A 24,064-nucleotide genomic window follows, 5' to 3' on the forward strand; every position below is an offset into this window, starting at 1 on the left:
CACCTCACACCACACATTGTCCTAAAACATCTCATTTCCAGCACATCCATCCTCCTGCGCACAACTCTATCCATAGTCCACGCCTCGCAACCATACAACATTGTTGGAACCACTATTCCTTCAAACATACCCATTTTTCCTTTCCGAGATAATGTTCTCGACTTCCACACATTCTTCAAGGCCCCCAGGATTTTCGCCCCCTCCCCCACCCTATGATCCACTTCCGCTTCCATAGTTCCATCTGCTGCCAGATCCACTCCCAGATATCTAAAACACTTCACTTCCTCCAGTTTTTCTCCATTCAAACTCACCTCCCAATTGACTTGACCCTCAACCCTACTGTATCTAATAACCTTGCTCTTTTTCACATTTACTCTTAACTTTCTTCTTCCACACACTTTTCCAAACTCAGTCACCAGCTTCTGCAGTTTCTCACATGAATCAGCCACCAGCGGTGTATCATCAGCGAACAACAACTGACTCACTTCCCAAGCTCTCTCATCCCCAACAGACTTCATACTTGCCCGTCTTTCCAAAACTCTTGCATTCACCTCCCTAACAACCCCATCCATAAACAAATTAAACAACCATGGAGACATCACACACCCCTGCCGCAAACCTACATTCACTGAGAACCAATCACTTTCCTCTCTTCCTACACGTACAGATGCCTTACATCCTCGATAACAACTTTTCACTGCTTCTAACAACTTTCCTCCCACACCATATATTCTTAATACCTTCCAAAGAGCATCTCTATCAACTCTATCATATGCCTTCTCCAAATCCAAAAATGCTACATACAAATCCATTTGCTTTTCTAAGTATTTCTCACATACATTCTTCAAAGCAAACATCTGATCCACACATCCTCTACCACTTCTGAAACCACACTGCTCTTCCCCAATCTGATGTTCTGTACATGCCTTCACCCCCTCAATCAATACCCTCCCATATAATTTACCAGGAATACTCAACAAACTTATACCTCTGTAATTTGAGCACTCACTCTTATCCCCTTTGCCTTTGTACAAAGGCACTATGCACGCATTCCGCCAATCCTCAGGCACCTCACCATGAGTCATACATACATTAAATAACCTTACCAACCAGTCAACAATACAGTCACCCCCTTTTTTAATAAATTCCACTGCAATACCATCCAAACCTGCTGCCTTGCCGGCTTTCATCTTCTGCAAAGCTTTCACTACCTCTTCTCTGTTTACCAAATCATTTTCCCTAACCTTCTCACTTTGCACACCACCTCGACCAAAACACCCTATATCTGCCACTCTATCATCAAACACATTCAACAAACCTTCAAAATACTCACTCCATCTCCTTCTCACATCACCACTACTTGTTATCACCTCCCCACTTGCGCCCTTCACCGAAGTTCCCATTTGCTCCCTTGTCTTACGCACTTTATTTACCTCCTTCCAGAACAACTTTTTATTCTCCCTAAAATTTAATGATACTCTCTCACCCCAACTCTCATTTGCCCTTTTTTTCACCTCTTGCACCTTTCTCTTGACCTCCTGTCTCTTTCTTTTATACATCTCCCACTCAATTGCATTTTTTCCCTGTAAAAATCGTCCAAATGCCTCTCTCTTCTCTTTCACTAATACTCTTACTTCTTCATCCCACCACTCACTACCCTTTCTAATCAACCCACCTCCCACTCTTCTCATGCCGCAAGCATCCTTTGCGCAATCCATCACTGATTCCCTAAATACATCCCATTCCTCCCCCACTCCCCTTACTTCCATTGTTCTCACCTTTTTCCATTCTGTACTCAGTCTCTCCTGGTACTTCCTCACACAGGTCTCCTTCTCAAGCTCACTTACTCTCACCACCCTCTTCACCCCAACATTCACTCTTCTTTTCTGAAAACTCATACAAATCTTCACCTTAGCCTCCACAAGATAATGATCAGACATCCCTCCAGTTGCACCTCTCAGCATATTAACATCCAAAAGTCTCTCTTTCGCGAGCCTGTCAATTAACACGTAATCCAATAACGCTCTCTGGCCATCTCTCCTACTTACATAAGTATACTTATGTATATCTCGCTTTTTAAACCAGGTATTCCCAATCATCAGTCCTTTTTCAGCACATAAATATATATATATATATATATATATATATATATATATATATATATATATATATATATATATATATATATATATATATATATATATATATATATATATTTATATATTTTTTTTTTTTTTTTTTTTATACTTTGTCGCTGTCTCCCGCGTTTGCGAGGTAGCGCAAGGAAACAGACGAAAGAAATGGCCCCACCCCCCCCCCCCATACACATGTACATACACACGTCCACACACGGATATATACATACCTACACAGCTTTCCATGGTTTACCCCGGACGCTTCACATGCCTTGATTCAATCCACTGACAGCACGTCAACCCCTGTATACCACATCGCTCCAATTCACTCTATTCCTTGCCCTCCTTTCACCCTCCTGCATGTTCAGGCCCCGATCACACAAAATCTTTTTCACTCCATCTTTCCACCTCCAATTTGGTCTCCCTCTTCTCCTCGTTCCCTCCACCTCCGACACATATATCCTCTTGGTCAATCTATCCTCACTCATTCTCTCCATGTGCCCAAACCATTTCAAAACACCCTCTTCTGCTCTCTCAACCACGCTCTTTCTATTTCCAGACATCTCTCTTACCCTTACGTTACTTACTCGATCAAATCACCTCACACCACACATTGTCCTCAAACATCTCATTTCCAGCACATCCATCCGCCTGCGCACAACTCTATCCATAGCCCACGCCTCGCAACCATACAACATTGTTGGAACTACTATTCCTTCAAACATACCCATTTTTGCTTTCCGGGATAATGTTCTCGACTTCCACACATTTTTCAAGGCTCCCAAAATTTTCGCCCCCTCCCCCACCCTATGATCCACTTCCGCTTCCATGGTTCCATGCGCTGACAGATCCACTCCCAGATATCTAAAACACTTCACTTCCTCCAGTTTTTCACCATTCAAACTCACCTCCCAATTGACTTGACCCTCAACCCTACTGTACCTAATAACCTTGCTCTTATTCACATTTACTCTTAACTTTCTTCTTCCACACACTTTACCAAACTCCGTCACCAGCTTCTGCAGTTTCTCACATGAATCCGCCACCAGCGCTGTATCATCAGCGAAGAACAACTGACTCACTTCCCAAGCTCTCTCATTCCCAACAGACTTCATACTTGCCCCTCTTTCCAAGACTCTTGCATTTACCTCCCTAACAACCCCATCCATAAACAAATTAAACAACCATGGAGACATCACACACCCCTGCCGCAAACCTACATTCACTAAGAACCAATCACTTTCCTCTCATCCTACACGTACACATGCCTTACATCCTCGATAAAAACTTTTCACTGCTTCTAACAACTTGCCTCCCACACCATATATTCTTAATACCTTCCACAGAGCATCTCTATCAACTCTATCATATGCCTTCTCCAGATCCATAAATGCTACATACAAATCCATTTGCTTTTCTAAGTATTTCTCACATACATTCTTCAAAGCAAACACCTGATCCACACATCCTCTACCACTTCTGAAACCACACTGCTCTTCCCCAATCTGATGCTCTGTACATGCCTTCACCCTCTCAATCAATACCCTCCCATATAATTTACCAGGAATACTCAACAAACTTATACCTCTGTAATTTGAGCACTCACTCTTATCCCCTTTGCCTTTGTACAATGGCACTATGCACGCATTCCGCCAATCCTCAGGCACCTCACCATGAGTCATACATACATTAAATAACCTTACCAACCAGTCAACAATACAGTCACCCCCTTTTTTAATAAATTCCAGTGCAATACCATCTAAACCTGCTGCCTTGCCGGCTTTCATCTTCCGCAAAGCTTTTACTACCTCTTCTCTGTTTACCAAATCATTTTCCCTAACCCTCTCACTTTGCACACCACCTCGACCAAAACACCCTATATCTGCCACTCTGCTATCAGACACATTCAACAAACCTTCAAAATACTCATTCCATCTCCTTCTCACATCACCACTACTTGTTATCACCTCCCCATTTACGCCCTTAACTGAAGTTCCCATTTGCTCCCTTGTCTTACGCACCCTATTTACCTCCTTCCAGAACATCTTTTTATTCTCCCTAAAATTTACTGATAGTCTCTCACCCCAACTCTCATATGCCCTTTTTTTCACCTCTTGCACCTTTCTCTTGACCTCCTGTCTCTTTCTTTTATACTTCTCCCACTCAATTGCATTTTTTCCCTGCAAAAATCGTCCAAATGCCTCTCTCTTCTCTTTCACTAATACTCTTACTTCTTCATCTCACCACTCACTACCCTTTCTAAACAGCCCACCTCCCACTCTTTTCATGCCACAAGCATCTTTTGCGCAATCCATCACTATATATATATATATATGTGTGTGTGTGTGTATATATGGTATAAGTTTGTTGAGTATTCCTGAGAAATCATATGGGCGGGTATTGATTGAGCGGGTGAAGGCTTGTAAAGAGCATCATACTGGGGAAGAGCAGTGTGGTTTCAGAAGTGGTAGAGGATGTGTGGATCAGGTGTTTGCTTTGAAAAATGTATGTGAGAAATACTTAGAAAAGTAAATGGATTTGTATGTAGCATTTATGGATCTGGTGAAGGCATATGATAGAGTTTATAGAGATGCTCTGTGGAAGGTATTAAGAATATATTGTGTAGGAAGCAAGTTCTTAAAAGCAGTGAAAAGTTTTTATCGAGGATGTACGGCATGTGTACGTGTAGGAAGAGAGGAAAGTGATTGGTTTTCTATGAATATAGGTTTGCGGCAGGGGTGTGTGATGTCTCCAAGGTTGTTTAATTTGTTTATGGTATGGGCTGTTAGGGACGTGAATGCAAGGGTTTTGGAAAGAGGGGCAAGTATGCAGTCTGTTGCTGATGAGAGAGCTAGGGAAGTGAGACAATTTTTGTTCGCTGATGATATAGCGCTGGTGGCTGATTCATGTGAGAAAGTGCAGAAGCTGGTAAAAGAGTTTGGTAAAGTGTGTGAATGAAGAAATTTGAGAGTAAATGTGAATAAGAGCAAGGTTATTAGGTACAGTAGGGTTGAGGGTCAAGTCAATTGGGAGGTAAGTTTGAATGGAAAAAAACTGGAGGAAGTAAATTGTTATATATATATATATATATATATATATATATATATATATATATATATATATATATATATATATATATATATATATATATATATATATATATATATATATATATATATATATATATATATATATATATATATATATATATATATATATATATATATATATATATATATATATATATATATATATATATATATATATATATATATATATATATATATATATATATATATATATGTACATATATATATGTATAGGTGAGCCAGGTGAGGATATTCCCTCAGTGGCCCAGTTCTCTGTTCTTAACGCTACCACGCTAACGCGGGAAATGGCGAATAGTTTGAAAAAAAAAAAGAAATATATATATATATATATATATATATATATATATATATATATATATATATATATATATATATATATATATATATATATATATATATATATATGTACATATATATATGTACATATATATATGTACAGGTGAGCCAGGTGAGGATATTCCCTCAGTGGCCCAGTTCTCTGTTCTTAACGCTACCACGCTAACGCGGGAAATGGCGAATAGTTTGAAAGAAAAAAAAAAAATATATATATGTCAGTTAGTTTGATTAAAAGGATATATGTGTCAGGGGTGGAGGGAACGAGGAGAAGTGGGACACCAAATTGGAGGTGGGCAGATGTAGTGAAAAAGATTTTGAGTGATCGAGGAATGAACATGCAGGAGGGTGAAAGGCGTGCAAGGAATGTAGTGAATTGGAACGATGTGGTATACAGGGGTCGACCCCTGGTCTACACATCCTCTACCATTTCTGCAACCACACTGCTCTTCCCCATTCTGATGCTCTATACATGACTTCACCCTCTCAATCAATAACCTCCCATATAATTTTCCAGGAATACTCAACAGACTTATACCTCTGTAATTTGAGCACTCACTCTTGTCCCCTTTGCCTTTCTACAATGGCACTATGCAAGCATTCCGCCAATCCTCAGGCACCTCACCATGAATCATACATCCATTAAATAACCTTACCAAGCAGTCAACAATACAGTAACCCTCTTTTCTAATAAATTCCACTGCAATACCATCCAAACCTGCTGCCTTGCCGACTTTCATCTTTTGCAAAGCTTTTACTACCTCTTCTCTGTTTACCAAATTATTTTCCCTAACCCTCTCACTTTGCACACCACCTCGACCAAAACACCCTATATCTGGCACTCTATCATGAAACACATTAAACAAACCTTCAAAATACTCACTCCATCTTCCCACATCACCACTGTTTGTTATCACCTCCCCATTAGCCCCCTTCACTGAAGTTATCATTTGCTCCCTTGTCTTACGCACTTTAATTACCTCCTTCCAGAACATCTTTTTATTCTCCCTAAAATTTAATGATACTCTCTCACTCCAACTCTCATTTGCCCTCTTTTTCACCTCTTGCACCTTTCTCTTGACCTCCTATCTCTTTCTTCTATACATTTCCAACTCATTTGCATTTTTTCCCTGCAAAAGTCGTGCAAATGCCTCTCTATTCTCTTTCACTAATAATCTTACTTCTTCATCCCACCATTCACTACCCTTTCTACTCAACCCACCTCCCACGCTTCTCATGCGACAAGCATCTTTTGCGCAAGCCATCACTGCTTCCCTAAATGCATCCCATTCCTCCCCCACTCCCCTTACCTCCTTTGTTCTCACCTTTTTTCATTCTGTACTCAGTCTCTCCTGGTACTTCCTCACACAAGTCTCCTTCCCAAGCTCACTTACTCTCACCACCCTCTTCACCCCAACATTCTCTCTTCTTTTCTGAAAACCCATGCAAATCTTCACCTTCGCCTCCACAAGATAATGATCAGATATCCCTCCATTTGCACCTCTCAGCACATTAACATCCAAAAGTCTCCCTTTCGCGCGCCTGTCAATTAACACGTAATCCAATAACGCTCTCTGGCCATCTCTTTTACTTACACATATATATATATATATATATATATATATATATATATATATATATATATATATATATATATATATATATATATATATATATATATATATATATATATATATATATATATATATATATATATATATATATATATATATATATATATATATATATATATATATATATATATATATATATATATATATATATATATATATATTATATATATATATATATATATATATATATATATATATATATATATATATATATATATATATATATATATATATATATATATATATATATATATATATATATATATATATATATATATATTATATGTTCCTATGAGTCCATGGGGAAAATGAAACACGAAAAGTTCCCAAGTGCACTTTCGTGTAATAATCACATCATCAGGGGAGACACAAGAGAGGAATATAACAGTCAGTTGATATACATCGACGAGACGAAGCTAGGACGCCATTTGGTAAACATGTTTACCAAATGGCGTCCTAGCTTCGTCTCTTCGATGTATATCAACTGACTGTTATATTCCTCTCTTGTGTCTCCCCTGATGATGTGATTATTACACGAAAGTGAACTTGGGAACTTTTCGTGTTTAATTTTCCCCGTGGACCAATAGGAATATCTTGATCACGAGCAAAATTGTGATCCTTTGCAACACATATATGTATGTAAATATTTTATTACTATACTTTGCCGCTGTCTCCCGCGTTAGCGACGTAGTGCAAGGAAAGAGATGAAAATATAGCCCAACCCACCCACATACACATGTATATACATACACGTCCACACACACACATATGCATACCTATACATCTCAACGTATACATATATATACACATACATACATATACATATATATATACACATACATACATATACATATATATACACATACATACATATACATATATATACACATGTACAAATGCATACTGTCTGACCTTATTCATTCTCGTCGCCACCACGCCACATAGTGAAATACCAACCCCCCACCCCCCCTGCACATTCGCGAGGTAGCGCTATTAAAAGACAAAAATGGCCACATTCGTTCACACTCATTCTCTAGCTGTCATGTATAATCCACCGAAACTACAGCTCCCTTTCCACATCCAGGCCACACAGAACTTTTCATGGTTTATCACAGACGCTTCACATGCCCTGGTTCAATCCAATGACAGCACGTCGACCCCGGTATACCACAGCGATCCAATTCACTCTATTCCTTGCACGCCTTTCACCCTCCTGCATGTTCAGGCACAATCTTTTGCACTCCATCTTTCCACCTATAATTTGGTCTCCTACTTTTCCTCGTTCCTTCCACTTCTGACACATATATCCTCTTGGTCAATATTTCCTCACTCATTCTCTCCATGTGACCAAACTATTTCAAAAAACCCTATTGTGCTCTCTCAACCACACTCTTTTTACCACCACATATCTCCCTTACCCTTTCATTACTTACTCGGTCAAAACACCTCACACCACATATTGTCCTCAACCATCTTATTTCTAGCACATCCACCCTCCTCCGCACAACCCTACCGATAGCTGATGCCTCGCAACCATATATCATTGTTGTAACCACTATTCCTTCAAACATACCCATTTTTGCTTTCAAAGATAACATTCTTCAACGCTCCCAGGACTTTCGCCCCCTCCCCCACCCTATGATTCACTTTCGCTTCCATGGTTCCACCCGCTGCCAAATCCACTCCCAGATATCTAAAACACTTCACTTCATCCGATTTTTCTCCATTCAAACTTACCTCCCAAATGATCTGTCCCTCAACTTTACTGTAGCTAATAACTTTGCTCTTCTTCACATTTACTCACAGCTTTCTTTCACACACTTTACCAAACTCAGTCACCATTTTTATTTTCATACATATTCACCTTATCCCGCGTTAGCGAGGTAGCGTTAAGAACAGAGTAGTGAGCCCTAGAAGGTATATTCTCACGTGGCCCACCTCTCCGTTCCTTCTTTTAGAAAATTATAAACGGGAGGGGAGGATTGCCAGTATCATCAGCGAACAACAACTGACTCACTTCCCAAGCTCTCTCATCTTCAACACACTTCATACTTGCCCCTCTTTACAAAACTCTTGCATTTACCTCCCTAACAACCCCATCCATAAACAAATTAAACAACCTTGGAGACATCACACACCCCTGCCGCAAACCTACATTCACTGAGAACTATTCACTTTCCTCTCTTCCTACACGTACACATGCCATATATCCTCGAGAAAAACTTTTCACTGCTTCTAACAACTTGCCTCCCACACCATATATTCTTAATACCTTCCACAGAGCATCTCTATCAACTTTATCATATGCCTTCTCCAGATCCATAAATGCTACTTACAAATCCATTTGCTTTTCTAAGTATTTCTCACATACATTCTTCAAAGCAAACACCTGATCCAAACATCCTTTACCACTTCTGAAACCACACTGCTCTTCCCCAATCTGATTCTCTGTACATGCCTTCACCCTCTCAATCAATACCCTCCCATATAATCTACCAGGAATACTCAACAAACTTATACCTTTGTAATTTGAGCACTCACTTTTATCCCCTTTGCCTTTGTACAATGGCACTATGCACGCATTCCGCCAATCCTCAGGCACCTCACCATGAGTCATACATACATTAAATAACCTTACCAACCAGTCAATAATACAGCCACCACTTTTTTAATAAATATATATATTATCCCTGGGGATAGGGGATTAAGAATACTTCCCACGCATTTCCTGCGTGTCATAGAAGGCGACTAAAAGAGGAGGGAGCGGGGGGCTGGATATCCTCCCAATCGTTCTTTTTTTTTTTAATTTTCCAAAAGAAGGAACAGAGGTGGCCAGGTGAGGATATTCCAAGAAAGGCCCAGTCTTCTGTTCTTCACGCTACCTCGCTAACGCGGAAAATGGCGATTAATTTAAAAGAAAAGAATATATATATATATATATATATATATATATATATATATATATATATATATATATATATATATATATATATATATATACTTTTTTTTTTCTTTTTTGCTTTGTCACTGTCTCCCGCCTTTCCGAGGTAGCGCAAGGAAATAGACAAAAGAAATGGCCCAATCCACCCCCATACACATGTATATACATACGTCCACACACGCAAATATACATACCTACATAGCTTTCCATGGTTTACCCCAGACGCTTCACATGCCCCGATACAATCCACTGACAGAACGTCAATCCCGGTATACCACATCGCTCCAATTCACTCTATTCCTTGCCCTCCTTTCACCCTCCTGCATGTTCAGGCCCCGATCACACAAAATCTTTTTCACTCCATCTTTCCACCTCCAATCTGGTCTCCCTCTTCTCCTCGTTCCCTCCACCTCCGACACATATATCCTCTTGGCCAATATTTCCTCACTCATTCTCTCCATGTGCCCAAACCACTTTAAAACACCCTCTTCTGCTCTCTCAACCACGCTCTTTTTATTTCCACACATCTCTCTTACCCTTAAGTTACTCACTCGATCAAACCACCTCACACCACACATTGTCCTCAAACATCTCATTTCCAGCACATCCATCCTCCTGCGCACAACTCTATCCATAGCCCACGCCTCGCAACCATAGAACATTGTTGGAACCACTATTCCTTCAAACATACTCATTTTTGCTTTCCGAGATAATGTTCTCGACTTCCACGCATTCTTCAAGGCCCCCAGAATTTTCGTCCCCTCCCCCACCCTATGATCCACTTCCGCTTCCATGGTTCCATCCGCTGCCAGATCCACTCCCAGATATCTAAAACACTTCACTTCCTCCAGTTTTTCTCCATTCAAACTCACCTCCCAATTGACTTGACCCTCAACCCTACTGTACCTTGCTCTTATTCACATTTACTTTTAACTTTCTTCTTCCACACACTTTACCAAACTCAGTCACCAGCTTCTGCAGTTTCTCACATGAATCAGCCACCAGCGCTGTATCATCAGCGAACAACAACTGATAGAGTTGATAGAGATGCTCTGTGGAAGGTAATAAGAATATATGGTGTGGGAGGAAAGTTGTTAGAAGCAGTGAAAAGTTTTTATCGAGGATGTAAGGCATGTGTACGTGTAGGAAGAGAGGAAAGTGATTGGTTCTCAGTGAACGTAGGTTTGCGGCAGGGGTGCGTGATGTCTCCATGGTTGTTTAATTTGTTTATGGATGGGGTTGTTAGGGAGGTAAATGCAATAGTTTTGGAAAGAGGGGCAAGTATGAAGTCTGTTGGGGATGAGAGAGCTTGGGATATATATATATATATATATATATATATATATATATATATATATATATATATATATATATATATATATATATATATATATATATATATATATATATATATATATATATATATATATATATACGTATATATATATATATATATATATATATATATATATATATATATATATATATATATATATATATATATATAAATATATATATATGTATATATATATATATATATATATATATATATATATATATATATATATATATATATATATATATATATATATATATATATATATATATATATATATATATATATATATATATATATATATATATATATATATATATATATATATATATATATATATATATATATATATATATATATATATATATATATATATTACAGAGGTATAAGTTTGTTGAGTATTCCTGGTAAATTATATGGGAGGGTATTGATTGAGAGGGTGAAGGCATGTACAGAGCATCAGATTGGGGAAGAGCAGTGTGGTTTCAGAAGTGGTAGAGGATGTGTGAATCAGGTGTTTCCTTTGAAGAATGTATGTGAGAAATACTTAGAAAAGCAAATGGATTTGTATGTAGCATTTATGGATCTGGAGAAGGCATATGATAGAGTTGATAGAGATGCTCTGTGGAAGGTATTAAGAATATATGGTGTCAGTGGCAAGTTGTTAGAAGTAGTGAAAAGTTTTTATCGAGGATGTAAGGCATGTGTACGTGTAGGAAGAGAGGAAAGTGATTGGTTCTCTGTGAAAGTAGTTTGCGGCAGGGGTGTGTGATGTCTCCATGGTTGTTTAATTTGTTTATGGGTGGGGTTGTTAGGGAGGTGAATGCAAGAGTTTTGGAAAGAGGGGCAAGTATGAAGTCTGTTGGGGATGAGAGAGCTTGGGAAGTGAGTCAGTTGTTGTTCGCTGATGATACAGCGCTGGTGGCTGATTCATGTGAGAAACTGCAGAAGCTGGTGACTGAGTTTGGTAAAGTGTGTGAAAGAAGAAAGTTAAGAGAAAATGTGAACAAGAGCAAGGTTATTCGGTACAGTAGGGTTGAGGGTCAAGTCAATTGGGAGGTGAGTTTGAATGGAGATAAACTGGAGGAAGTAAAGTGTTTTAGATATCTGGGAGTGGATCTGGCAGCGTATGGAACCATGGAAGCGGAAGTGGATCATAGGATGGGGGAGGGGGCGAATATTCTGGGAGCCTTGAAGAATGTGTGGAAGTCGAGAACATTATCTCGGAAAGCAAAAATGAGTATGTTTGAAGGAATAGTGGTTCCAACAATGTTCTATGGTTGCGAGGCGTGGGCTATGGATAGAGTTGTGCGCAGGAGGATGGATGTGCTGGAAATGAGATGTTTGAGGACAATGTGTGGTTTGAGGTGGTTTGATCGAGTGAGTAACGTAAGGGTAAGAGACATGTGTGGAAATAAAAAGAGCGTGGTTGAGAGAGCAGAAGAGGGTGTTTTGAAATGATTTGGGCACATGGAGAGAATGAGTGAGGAAAGATTGACCAAGAGGATATATGTGTCGAAGGTGGATGGAACGAAGATAAGAGGGAGACCAAATTGGAGGTGGAAAGATGGAGTGAAAAAGATTTTGTGTGATCGGGGCCTGAACATGCAGGAGGGTGAAAGGAGGGCAAGGAATAAAGTGAATTGGATCGATGTGGTATACCGGGGTTGACGTGCTGTCAGTGGATTGAATCAGGGCATGTGAAGCGTCTGGGGTAGACCATGGAAACCTGTGTAGGTATGTATATTTGCGTGTGTGGACGTATGTATATACATGTGTATGGGGGTGGGTTCGGCCATTTTCTTTCGTCTGTTTCCTTGTGCTACCTCGCTAACGCGGGAGACAGCGACAAAGCAAAAAAAGAAAAAGAAAAAAAAAATATATATATATATATACATATATATATATATATATATATATATATATATATATATATATATATATATATATATATATACATATATATATATATATATGTATATATATATATATATATATATATATATATATATATATATATATATATATATATATATATATATATATATATATATATATATATATACATATATATATATATATATATATATATATATATATATATATATATATATATATATATATATATATATATATATATATGTATATATATATATATATATATATATATATATATATATATATATATATATATATATATATATATATATATATATATATATATATATATATATATATATATATATATATATATATACACAAATTAAACAACCATGGAGACATCACACACCCCTGCCGCAAACCTACATTCACTGGGAACCAATCACTTTCCTCTCTTCCTACACGTACACATGCCTTACATCCTCGATAAAAACTTTTCACTGCTTCTAACAACTTGCCTCCCACACCATATATTCTTAATACCTTCCACAGAGCATCTCTATCAACTCTATCATATGCCTTCTCCAGATCCATAAATGCTACATACAAATCCATTTGCTTTTCTAATTATTTCTCACATACATTTTTCAAAGTAAACACCTGATCCACACATCCTCTACCACTTCTGAAACCACACTGCTCTTCCCCAATCTGATGCTCTGTACATGCCTTCACCCTCTCAATCAATACCCTCCCATATAATTTGCCAGGAATACTCAACAAACTTATACCTCTGTAATTTGAGCACTGACTCTTATCCCCTTTGCCTTTGTACAATGGCACTATGCACGCATTCCGCCAATCCTCAGGCACCTCACCATGAGTCATTTATACATTAAATAACCTTACCAACCAGTCAACAATACAGTCACCCCCTTTTTTAATAAATTCCACTGGAATACCATCCAAACCTGCTGCCTTGACGGCTTTCATCTTCGGCAAAGCTTTTACTACCTCTTCTCTGTTTACCAACTCATTTTCTCTAACCCTCGCACTTTGCACACCACTTCGACCAAAACACCCTATATCTGCCACTCTATCATCAAACACATTCAACAAACCTTCAAAATACTCATTCCATCTCCTTCTCACATCACCAATACTTGTTATCACCTCCCCATTTGCGCCCTTCACTGAAGTTCCCATTTGCTCCCTTGTCTTACGCGCTTTATGTACCTCCTTCCAGAACATCTTTTTATTTTCCTTAAAATTTAATGATACTCTCTCACCCCAACTCTCATTTGCCCTTTTTTCACCTCTTGCACCTTTCTCTTGACCTCCTGTCTCTTTCTTTTATACGTCTCCCACTCAATTTCATTTTTTCCCTGCAAAAATCGTCCAAATGCCTCTCTCTTCTCTTTCACTAATACTCTTACTTCTTCATCCCACCACTCACTACCCTTTCTGTTAGGGAGGTGAATGCAAGAGTTTTGGAAAGAGGGGCAAGTATGAAGTCTGTTGGGGATGAGAGAGCTTGGGAAGTGAGTCAGTTGTTGTTCGCTGATGATACAGCGCTGGTGGCTGATTCATGTGAGAAACTGCAGAAGCTGGTGACTGAGTTTGGAAAAGTGTGTGAAAGAAGAAAGTTAAGAGTAAATGTGAATAAGAGCAAGGTTATTAGGTACAGTAGGGTTGAGGGTCAATTCAATTGGGAGGTGAGTTTGAATGGAGAAAAACTGGAGGAAGTGAAGTGTTTTAGATGTCTGGGAGTGGATCTGGCAGCGGATGGAACCATGGAAGCGGAAGTGGATCATAGGGTGGGGGAGGGGGCGAAAATTCTGGGAGCCTTGAAGAATGTGTGGAAGTCGAGAACATTATCTCGGAAAGCAAAAATGGGTATGTTTGAAGGAATAGTGGTTCCAACAATGTTGTATGGTTGCGAGGCGTGGACTATGGATAGAGTTGTGCGCAGGAGGATGGATGTGTTGGAAATGAGATGTTTGAGGACAATGTGTGGTGTGAGGTGGTTTGATCGAGTAAGTAACGTAAGTTTAAGAGAGATGTGTGGAAATAAAAAGAGCGTGGTTGAGAGAGCAGAAGAGGGTGTTTTGAAATGGTTTGGTCACATGGAGAGAATGAGTGAGGAAAGATTGACCAAGAGGATATATGTGTCGGAGGTGGAGGGAACGAGGAGAAGAGGGAGACCAAATTGGAGGTGGAAAGATGGAGTGAAAAAGATTTTGTGTGATCGGGGCCTGAACATGCAGGAGGGTGAAAGGAGGGCAAAGAATAGATTGAATTGGAGCGATGTGGTATACCGGGGTTGACGTGCTGTCAGTGGATTGAATCAAGGCATGTGTATGGGGGTGGGTTGGGCCATTTCTTTCGTCTGTTTCCTTGCGCTACCTCGCAAACGCGTGAGACAGCGATAAAGAAAAAAAAAAAAAAAAAAATATATATATTATATATATATATATATATATATATATATATATATATATATATATATATATATATATATATATATATATATATATATATATATATATATATATATACACATATATATATGTATATATATATATATATATATATATATATATATATATATATATATATATATATATATATATATATATATATATATATATATATATATATATGTTACTAGGTATACGCAAATGATATAAATATATGGACTCCCTTTTTTGTCTTATTCTACTTTTAGATTTCTTTTACTCTCCTACTTTTGTTTTTCCTAGGTTAACTAGGGTATTTGGTAAGCAAGACACTGCTTTAAGATACATCATACTAGTTTGGTACTTTTGTAAACCTAAATGTAATGGTTAACTTTATTGACCATGAGAACATAGGCCAGCCAGGGGTCGGACGCGCATAGATTCCAATCTTTAGTATGGCTATCGGCCCACACCCAGCCTAGATTATCATCCTCTCCTTGGGGCTTATCGATAGACAGGTACCTGTATTAAACTGGTGTGTGTCTGTGCGTGTGTGTGTGTGTGTGTGTGTGTGTGTGGGTGTGTATGTGTTTGTTTGTAAAAGTAAAGACATGATACATATATACAAGGTTAAAAAACGGAACAACACGTGTGTAAAACCCCCTCCTCTTAACACAAAAGCAGTAATCACAGATTCTATTCACACACACACACACACACACACACACACACACACACACACACACACACACACACACACACACACACACACACACACACACACACACACACAGGCTAGCCAAAGCAAGGCACCCATATATCAACTAACGCAGAGATGAGGATGAACGGCCAGTTGGGTTGGCTGTGGGATGACTGTAGCCCCCAAGACTCGAATCCGGTTTGGTCCATGAGTGAATGATGGTCAGCAACGATAACCATTATAACACGAAAGTATCTTTACTATTTTCGTTTTACGGGGAGATAGTTTTACACTTGTGTTGCCCCGTTTTCTTGACCTTGTTTATATTAGGCATGAATGTACATAACCACATACATCCTTAGCTTATGTGAGGTACCCATTCTATCAACTAGCCCCTAGAGAAAGATGAACAGATGGGTTGACTGGGACTGGCTACCGTGACCAGGACTCGAACTAATGCTTATTTTCATCCCAGGTGGCTCTGGCATTTGTGAAGGTCAGTAACGCTTACTGATACGCCACTGAAGTCCATGTTCGTGTGTATGTATCTGTGTTCTCTAGAAATTTATGTTTTTCCTCTTCGATCTGTACTGTATTTTTTCACCTTACATGTGCGTTCTTGTCGTCATTAGCGGTTGCTAGAACTAGTACATATCCCAATCTGTACAACATGAATAGAATTATCAACATTAATCTGTAGGAACAAATCACCTCACTCGTTCCTCGGCTGACTATAAATGACTCAGATTGCAAAGGTGCACTGCAATCTGTATTGGCGCTGAGTAAGATATTGGGATCATTCGCAGCAGCTTCTCCTGGTCGTATCCATTTCTAAACTTCAGCGATTGGACCATTAGTTTGTGGACCGCTGGTCTGGCCTGAATGAAGGACCTTAACTTGCATTGGTCTACACGACAACTCCTTAACCTTTATTTTGATTAAGAATGTACCTGATGAATCCTGCCCTCTAACTAACGTGTCTTGTGCCAAACAAAAAAGAACTTAACTGTTATTGTTGTTATCAAAACTTTCTCGACAGAGATGTCTGTTGTCCTGGACGGTCTTGATGGAAGAGATTGTTGTCTATGGACGGTTTTGACGGAGAACCCTGTTGTCTATGGACGGTTTTGACGATGAATCCTGTAGTCTATGGACGCGCTCGACAGAATAGCGTTTTCTCCAAGGACGTTCTTGACAAAGAAACCTACGACAAATAAATCTGTTGTCTAAGGACGCTCTTGACAGAGAAGAGTGGTCTTGGGACGGTCCTGACAGCGAGTCCTGTTGTAGAGAAACCGTTCATCTCAACTTTAGATGTTGAATTTATGGGTATCATCTTGTTAATAATCATTTAGCCTGTTGGATGGTAGCACTACCTAGTTATATGAATATGAATATCATTCTAGATGACGACACAGTACTGAAGCTCCCTGGTGTTTTCCACGTGATTCAGAGACGTATTCGATGATACATATGAGTGTGGTGTGTGTTCGTTGGATATTATGAATACACAGGTCTTAAGATGTTGTGGATTTCCAAAAATGACAAAGAGAGAGAGAGAGAGAGAGAGAGAGAGAGAGAGAGAGAGAGAGAGAGAGAGAGAGAGAGAGAGAGAGAGAGAGAGAGAGAGAGAGAGAGAGAGAGAGAGAGAGAGAGAGAGAGAGAGTGTTAGATAGACAAAGACATACCCCATACAGACCCAAGGTCCAATCAAGGTGGTCTAGCATTAACGCGAAAAAAAAAATAAATAAATCGTCATTCTTGTAAACAGTAAAAGAAAAGGATAGCAAAATAAAGTTGGGCTTTCTCCTCACATTCCCATCCCTATGGCACATGCCAGCAGGAAAACAAGTAGAAAAATACCTCGCAGGAGTAATAAGCCTGAAGGAAATACTTTATTGGAAAATCATAAAGCAGAATGAACATGAATATGTCATGCATCCCATCAACGACATGCATCCCTTCACTTTTTATCATAAAGATATATCAAAGATGAACTTGAACTCAAGCCTCTCGACTTACTATGCATATATCAATCCTTATGTTGTTGAATCCTTTAAGTATTTTTAAACATTCTATCAATTTGCCCCGGAGGCGACTCTTGCTTATGGAAAACAAGTTAATTCTCGCAGTTTCTCCTCATACGGCTTGTTACGTAAGGAGGGAATCAATTTAGCTGCATTTCGTTGCACTGATTCAAATATAAGAATGACCTTACTGAAATGGGGGGCCCAAAACTGAAGTGCATATTCGAGAAATGGTCTAACTAAACCTAAGGTCTAGTGGCAACATCATATCCTTGCATTTATACGTAAAGTTTCTGTTTAGAAATCTTAACATTGTATTAGCGTTTTTAGAAGCTTCATTGCAATGCTGGGACAATTTGAAGTTTTTAGAGACCCCCTGATCTCTAATTTTATTCCTACTTCTAACAGCTAACATTTATTGACGTCAAATGGCATTTGCCTTTTACTAGACCATTCAGCGATTTTATGTAGATCCTCTTGTAATCTTAGCCTATCTTCATCGGTGAATATGGCACTGCCAATCTTTGTGTCATCTGCAAATTTGGACACTACGAATTTAGCACTGCGTCATTATCGTTAATATAAATGATGAAAAGAATAGGCCAAAGTCCTGATCCCTGAAGGACTCCACCAGTAACGGGTGACCACGGTGATCATTCTCCATTCATTGCGACTCTCTCCTTCCTATCACGTAATACAGACACACACACACACACACACACACACACACACACACACACACACACACACACACACACACACACACACACAGGCTAGCCCAAGCAAGGCACCCATATATCGACTAACGCAGAGATGAGAATGAACGGTCAGTTGGGTTGGCTGTCGGATGACTGTAGCCCCCAAGACTCGAATCCGGTTTGGTCCATGAGCGAATTATGGTCAGCAACGATAACCATTATAACACGAAAGTATCTTTGCTATTTTTGTTTTACGGGGAGATAGTTATACACTTGTGTTGCCCCGTTTTCTTAACCTTGTTTATATTGGCCATGAATGCACTTAACCACATACATCCTTAGCTTATATCAGGTACCCATTCTATGAACAAGCCCCTAGAGAAAGATGAACAGATGGGTGGACAGTGGACTGGCTACCGTGACCATGATTTGAACTAATGCTTATTTTGATCCCAGGTGGCTCTGGCATCTGTGACGGTCAGTAACGCTAACTGATACACCACTGAGGTCCATGCCCGTATGTATGTATCTATGTTCTCTCGAGAATTATGCTTTTCCTCTTCGATCTATACTATTTTTTTCACCTTACATGTGCGTTCTTGTCGTCAATAGCGGTTGCTAGAACAAGTACATATCCTAATCGGTACAACATAAAAAGAATTATTAACATTAATCTGTAGAAACAAATCACATCACTCGTTCCTCGGCCGAATATAGATGATTCAGATTGCAAAGGTGCACTGCAATCTGTATTGGCGCTGAGTAAGATATTGGGATGATTTGCAGCAGCTGCTCCTGGTCGTATCCATTTCCCGGAAAGGTATTGCTAAACTTCAACGATTGAATCATTAGTTTGTGGACCGCTGGTCCGGCCTGAATGAAGGACCTCAACTTGCATTGGTCTACACGACAACTTCTTAACCTTTATTTTGATTAAGAATGTACCTGATGAATCCTGCCCTCCAACTAACGTGTCTTTTGCCACACAAAAAAAGAACGTAACTGTTATTGTTGTTGTCAAAACTTTCTTGACAGAGACGTCTGTTGTCCCTGGACGGTTTTGATGGAAGAGATTGTTGTCTATGGACGGTTTTGACGGAGGAGCCTATTGTCCGTGGATGCTTTTGACGAAGAAGCCTATAGTCTAGGGACGCGCTCAACAGAATAGCGAGTTGTCCAAGGACGTTTTTGGCAAAAAAAACCTACGACAAATAAGTCTGTTGTCTAAGGACGCTCTTGACAGAGAAGCGTGGTCTTGAGACGGTCCTGACAGCGAGTCCTGTTGTGGAGAAACCGTTCATCTCAACTTTAGGTGTTGAATTTATGGGTATCATCTTGTTTATAATTATTTAGGCTGCAGGATGGCAGCACTACCTAGTTATATGAATGTGAATATCATTCCAGATGACGACACAGTACTGAAGCTCCCTGGTGTTTTCCACGTGATACAGAGAGGTATTCGATGATACATATGAGTGTGGTGTGTGTTCGTTGGATATTATGAATACACAGGTCTTAAGATGTTGTGGATTTCCAAAAATGACAAAAAGAGAGAGAGAGAGAGAGAGGGAGAGAGAGAGAGAGAGAGAGAGAGAGAGAGAGAGAGAGAGAGAGAGAGAGAGAGAGAGAGAGAGAGAGAGAGAGAGAGAGAGAGAGAGAGAGTTAGACATAGACATAGACCATACAGACCCAAGTTCCAGTCAAGGTGGTCTGGCCTTAACGCGAAAAAAATAATCGTCATTCTTGTAAGCAGGAAAAGAAAAGGATAGCAAAACAAAGTTGGGCTTTCTCCTCACCTTCACTCCCTCCGGTACATGCCAGCAGGAAAACAAGTAGAAAAATACCTTGCAGGAGTAATAAGCCTGAAGGAAATTTTTTATTGGAAAATCATAAAGCAGAATGAACATGAATATGTCATGTATCCCTTAACGACATGCATCCCTTCACTTTTTATTATAAAGGAAATATTAAGGATAAACTTGAACTCAAACCTCTCGACTTCCTATGCATATATCATTCCTTATGTTGTTGAATCCTTTAAGTATTTTTAATCATTCTATCAATTTGCCCCGGAGGCGACTCTTGCTTAAGGAGAACAAGTTTGATTCTCCCAGTTTCTCCTCATACGGCTTGTTACGTAAGGAGGGAATCAATTTAGCTGCACTTCGCTGCATAGACTGTGATATAAGAATGACCTTGCTGAAGTGGGGGCCCCAAAACTGCAGTGCATATTTGAGATGTGGTCTTACTAAACCTAGGTCTACTGTCAAAATCATATCCTTGTAGTTATACGTAAAGTTTCTGTTTAGAAATCTTAACATTGTATTTCCTTTTTTGGAAGCTTCATTGCCATTCTGGGAGAATTTGAAGTTATGAGAAACCCCCTAATCTCTCACAGTAGGGGTGTCCTTTATCGTATGGCCCATACGTTCATAATTTTTTTTACGGTGACCTACTTGCAACAGCTAACATTTATTGACGTCAAAAGGCAATTGCCGTTTAGTAGACCATTCAGCGATTTTATGTAGATCCTCTTGTAATCTTAGCCTATCTTCGTCGGTGAAGATGGCACTGCCAATCTTTGTGTCATCTGCAAATTTGGACACTACGAATTTTGCACTGCGTCATTATCGTTAATATAAATGATGAAAAGAATGGGCCAAAGTCCTGATCCCTGAGGGACTCCATTAGTAACGGGTGACCACGGTGATCATTCTCCTTTCATTGCGACTCTCTGCTTCCTATCACGTAATATAGACAAACACACACACACACACACACACACACACACACACACACACACACACACACACACACACACACACACACAGGCTAGCCCAAGCAAGGCACCCATATATCGACTAACGCAGAGATAAGGATGAACGGCCAGTTGGGTTGACTGTGGGCTGACTGTAGCCCCGAAGACTCGAATCCGGTTTGGTCCATGAGTGAATTATGGTCAGCAACGCTAACCATTACAACACGAAAGTATGTTTACTATTTTCGTTTTACGGGAAGATAGTTTTACACTCGTGTTGCCCAGTTTTCTTAACCCTGTTTATATTGGCCATAAATGCTCATAATCACATACTTAGATTATGTCAGGTACCCATTCTATCAACTAGCCCCTAGAGAAAGATGAACAGATGGGTGGACTGTGGACCGGCTACCGTGACCAAGATTCAAATTAATGCTTGTTTGATCCCAGGTGGCTCTGGCATGTGTGACGGTCAGTAACGCTTACTGATACGCCAATGAGGTCCATACGCGCGCGCGCGCGCGTGTGTGTGTGTGTGTGTGTGTGTATCTGTGTTCCCTCGAAATTAATGTTTTTCTTCTTCGATCTATACTTTTTTTCACCTTACATGTGCGTTCTTGTCGTCATTACCGGTTGCTAGAACTAGTACATATCCCAATTGTACAACATAAATAGAATTATTAACATTAATCTGCAAGAGACAAATCATCTCACTCTTTCCTCGGCTGACTATAGATGACTCAGATTGGCGCTGAGTAGGACATTGGGATCATTGGCAGCAGCTGCTCCTGGTCGTATCCATTTCCCGGAAAGGTATTGCTAAACTTCAGCGATTGGACCATTAGTTTGTGGACCGCTGGTCTGGCCTGAATGAAGGACCTTAACTTGCATTGGTCTACACGACAACTTCTTAACCTCCATTTTGATTAATATTGTCCCTGATGAATCCTGCCCTCCAACTAACGTATCTTGTGCCAAACAAAAAAAGAACTTAACTGTTATTGTTGTTGTCAAAACTTTCTTGACAGAGACATCTGTTGTCTCTCGACGGTCTTGATGGAAGAGATTGTTGTCTATGGACGGTTTTGACGGAGGAGCCGGTTGTCCATGGAGGGTTTTGACGAAGAAGCCTGTAGTCTAGGGACGCGCTCGAGAAAACAGCGTGTTGTCCAAGGACGTTCTTGACAAAGAAACCTACGACAAATACGCCTGTTGTCTATGGACGCTCTTGACAGAGAAGCGTGGTCTTGGGACGGTCCTGACAGCGAGTCCTGTTGTGGAGAAACCGTTCATCTCAACTTTAGGTGTTGAATTTATGGGTATCATCTTGTTTATAATTATTTAGGCTGCAGGATGGCAGCACTACCTAGTTATATGAATATGAATATCATTCCAGATGACGACACAGTACTGAAGCTCCCTGGTGTTTTCCACGTGATGCAGAGAGGTTTTCGATGATACATATGAGTGTGGTGTGAGTTCGTTGAATATTATGGATACACAGGTCTTAAGATATTGTGGATTTCCAAAAATGACAAAGAGAGAGAGAGAGAGAGAGAGAGAGAGAGAGAGAGAGAGAGAGAGAGAGAGAGAGAGAGAGAGAGAGAGAGAGAGAGAGAGAGAGAGAGAGAGAGAGAGAGAGAGAGAGAGAGAGAGAGAGAGAGAGAGAGAGAGAGAGAGAGAGAGAGAGAGAGAGACCATACAGACCCAAGGTCCAATCAAGGTGGTCTGGCATTAACGCGAAAAAAATAATCGTCATTCTTGTAAGCAGTAAAAGAAAAGGATAGCAAAACAAAGTTGAGCTTTCTCCTCACCTTCACTCATTCCGGTACATGCCAGCAGGAAAACAAGTAGAAAAATACCTTGCAGGAGTAATAAGCCTAAAGGAAATTCTTTATTGGAAAATCATAAAGCAAGATGAACATGAATATGTCATGCCTCCCATCAACGACATGCATCCCTTCACTTTTTATTATATAGGAAATATTAAGGATAAACTTGAACTCAAGCTTCTCGACTTACAATGCATATATCATTCCTTATGTTGTTGAA

Source organism: Panulirus ornatus, chromosome 19 (genome assembly GCF_036320965.1).
Source record: "Panulirus ornatus isolate Po-2019 chromosome 19, ASM3632096v1, whole genome shotgun sequence".
Taxonomy (NCBI): Eukaryota; Metazoa; Arthropoda; class Malacostraca; order Decapoda; family Palinuridae; genus Panulirus; species Panulirus ornatus.